Below are 3,534 nucleotides of genomic sequence, written 5' to 3'. Positions count from 1 at the left end.
AGGAGGGGAGGAGGGGAGGAGGGGAGGGAGGCAGGCGGGGAGGCAGGCAGGAAGATAAAAAAAATAATAAATCTTTAGGAAGACAAATGAATTACCAACATAAACTGACCCATTGCAACTACTAGAAGGATTTGAACAAAAACCCCATCTATTCTCCACAGGGCAACAAGGCTGACCTTGGGTGACTAAGCCTCAGTACTGTCATTAATTATATGGTACCCTGATGTCATTCTCAACACTCCATCAACAGCATTTTTAAAATGTTTTTCCCCAGTATTACTTTTTCTCTTAATTCCACTATAAATTTTTAAGGGCTTCTTTACACTAGTGATGAAACAATGTTAATGAGGAAATAATTCTTTCACAATACAAACTTTTCAACTACCTAAATGGTCTAAAAGAATATTGATTTTAACTTATCTATACCTATTTATATTGCCTGAAAATCTTCCCCACGTTTCTATTTCTATAAATTCACATAAGCATCCTTTTTCCTCTTAATATTTCAAACCACGCAGCCACCACTAAGGGACAGGCAACGACTCATTTGCAAGGTGTGAGCGTCAATAAAATTAATTAGACAATAATGGCAGACCTGTTCTCCTAGTCTTAAATCAAGAGCACTCTTGTTTTCTTGATGCCAAGTCAGGAAAGTATTACTGCCTAAATGAGCTGAGAAGCTCATCATAGCAGTTTTCCGTATTTCAAGAGCAGAGTCAAGGCTTGAGACAGGCTTCACATATGGCCAAAAATAACCAGGTAATTTAATGCAAATGATGGCTCTGAAATCAAGGAAACTTTCGTTCCTTTTTTGGTCCCTCAAGAATAAACACGCCTTTTTAAAGGGGAATTGAAGAAAGATTTTCTTCACAGAAACACCAAATTCTAATATTTTTGATGAGCCACTTTTCATCAATCAATCTTTTCAGAGAATGAAAACCTTTGCAGAAAACTTCAATATATTCTACAATTATTTTGGCCAAAAAGAAGAAAAATTATGTACATCAAAAGTATGTTTAAGCTCCTTTTAGTATTCAAGCACCTTAGTATCTTTCTTATTTAAATAAAATTTTGGTCATAAGTAAATATGGGGTATCAGCCCCATTCTGCAAGTCTTGAGAGACAAATTTATTTTATCACTATAAGCTATGAAGGATTACACAAGAAGTCTGAGAAAACTGAGGAAACAATTCCTCAAACCAGGAATAAATAAGAATAATAAAATAATAAAAAGGAGTTGGTAACATTCAGGACAGGTATATAATGTAAAGTATTACCCTGCTGTAAGTGTTGCAAGCTTGGAACCTGCTTACATGTTGTCAATATTTAGGAAAAAAAAAAAAAAAAAAAAAAAACCATGGTTTAAATGCTGCTGTATATTTTTTTAGGGATTAATAAAAAAAAAATCTTTAGTGCCAATAAATAACATGATACTTCTAAAGAATCTGCAAAATGGGAGGTGAGACGCGAGACTAATGTGCCTTTTAGAATAATAAAATTATTTGGGTTGGAAAAGACCCATGAAGTCATCAAGTCCAATCAACCAACTAACCCTACTAAGTGCACCATTAAACAATATCCCTAAGCACCACATCCACACATCTCTTAAACACCTCCAGAGATGGCAACTCCACTGCTTCCCTGGGCAGCCCATTTTAATGTCTGACCACCCTCACTGTAAAATGATTCCTGATATTCAATTTTAACCTCTCCCTGTGCAACGTCAGAGCATTTCCTCATGTCCTCCCACTTGTCACCTGAGAAAAGAGACTAACAGCCGCCTCAATGCAACCTCCTTTCAGATAGTTGTAGACAGCGATGGAGGTATCCTTCCATCAGCCTCTTTTTCTCCAGACTGCCTCAGTTCCCTCAGCCACTCCTCAAAACTCTTGTTTTCTGACTAGAAAACTCTAGTTCTCCATACACTCTTCTCTGCACATACTTGAGCAACTCAATATCCTTCTTTTAGTGAGGGGACCAAAACAGAACATGGTACTCAAGGTGCAGCCTCACCAGAGCCAAGTACAAGGGGACGATGACTTCCCTGTCCAGCTGGCCACACTATTTCTCATACAAGCCAGAATGCCATTGGTCTTCTTGGCCACCTGAACTCACTGCTGGCTCATGTTCAGCTGGCTCCCAGCCAGCATCTCCAGGTCCTTCTCTGCCAGACAACTTTCCAAACACTCTTTCCCAAGCCTACTACTCTGCATAGGGTTGTTACACCCCAAGCACAGCACCTTGCACTTTTCCTTATTGAATGTCATATATTTGGACAAGGTCCATTGATCCAGCCTATCCAGATCCCTCTGCTGAGCCTTCCTACACTCAAGCAGATCAATAACACCTCCACTCAACTTGGTACTGTCCACGCATTTACTGAGGGAGTGCTTGATCTCCTCAGCAAGATCGTTGATTGAAATATTAAAGAAAACTGGCGCCAATTGTTGCGTGTTTTCCAATCCTCTCCTACCTTCCTTAGGATTGTAAATATTAAGATCTTCAATTACTTCAAAACCAACACTTCAAAATAGTTCAATTGGAGGAAGATCTTCCTTGAGCTTTAAGAGCTTATTTTATCAGAATGAGTGAGATACAAGGTCTACAGACCTTATTTCATCTATTTACATTTAGAGTACATGCCTGTGGAATGGTAGGCCTTATCCAAATACAGGCAGGACCATGTAACTTGGACCAGCGCTTTTCTCCATAACAAATGGAAATGTATACATTTATTTAGGGATTTAATTTTCCCTAAATAAAATATAATTCTGAATAAAGCTTAGACAAATGTCAGGATTTACTTCCATTTTGAGGCAGATGCCATGCTGAGTATCTATTGGCATTGCCCTCTAAAAATCAGTGTACATAACCACTGGCTGGATGTTAGATTCATCCCACAGAATGCTCCCATTTAATTTACCTCCATTTCTGTGTGTTAGAACTAAGCTCTCTTCTCCCGTCCATGGTCTGACCACAGAGCTAGGCTTTCTGCACCAGTGAATGTTGATAACAATCAGCAGCGGTGCTGTTTGCATACCAGTTACTATGTGTGGTGCAGGAAAGTGAGTGAAAGTAAAGAAGAAACTATAACCTATCGCCTGGGGCTAGCATTGGGCCAACTGTACTTAAACAAGGCCTAACTAAGAAAAGGTGATTCTAATGACTAATATTATTAAGATGCATGACAATCCTAACCTTTCACTTAACACCAAGGAGTACTGCTTCCATAAATCAGGCTACGCATTTAAAAACCTGACAACAGAACAACTGATGCTAGAAAATACTGACTGTATTTCCCAAAGAGTCTCAAAACTAAGTGAGTGAGACATGCTTTTTGTTATGTGTATCGCTACCATAAAAACTTCCTTCTCTGTGCAGAAAGAGATTTAAAGAATGAAGTACAACCAATACAGAAGAAAAATGCTTGCTTGCTTGCACACATGGTATGATCTTCCAATGAGAGAAGGGGAAAAAAAAAAAAGAAGAGGGAAGGGAAGGGAAGGGAAGGGAAGGGAAGGGAAGGGAAGGGAA

The 3,534-nt window shown here is 38.9% G+C and overlaps 1 protein-coding gene across 9 annotated transcripts in view; it reads right to left on the bottom strand.

Moving 5' to 3' along the window:
* The window catches only part of AOPEP (aminopeptidase O (putative)), a 200,956-nt gene that overhangs the window by 175,291 nt on the left and 22,131 nt on the right, over positions 1 to 3,534 (bottom strand). The window lies entirely within an intron of this gene.

The sequence above is a fragment of the Oxyura jamaicensis genome, chromosome Z (assembly GCF_011077185.1).
Source record: "Oxyura jamaicensis isolate SHBP4307 breed ruddy duck chromosome Z, BPBGC_Ojam_1.0, whole genome shotgun sequence".
NCBI lineage: Eukaryota > Metazoa > Chordata > Aves > Anseriformes > Anatidae > Oxyura > Oxyura jamaicensis.
The sequence above is the reverse complement of the archived record's forward strand: the minus strand, read 5'-3'. Positions and strand labels throughout refer to the sequence as shown.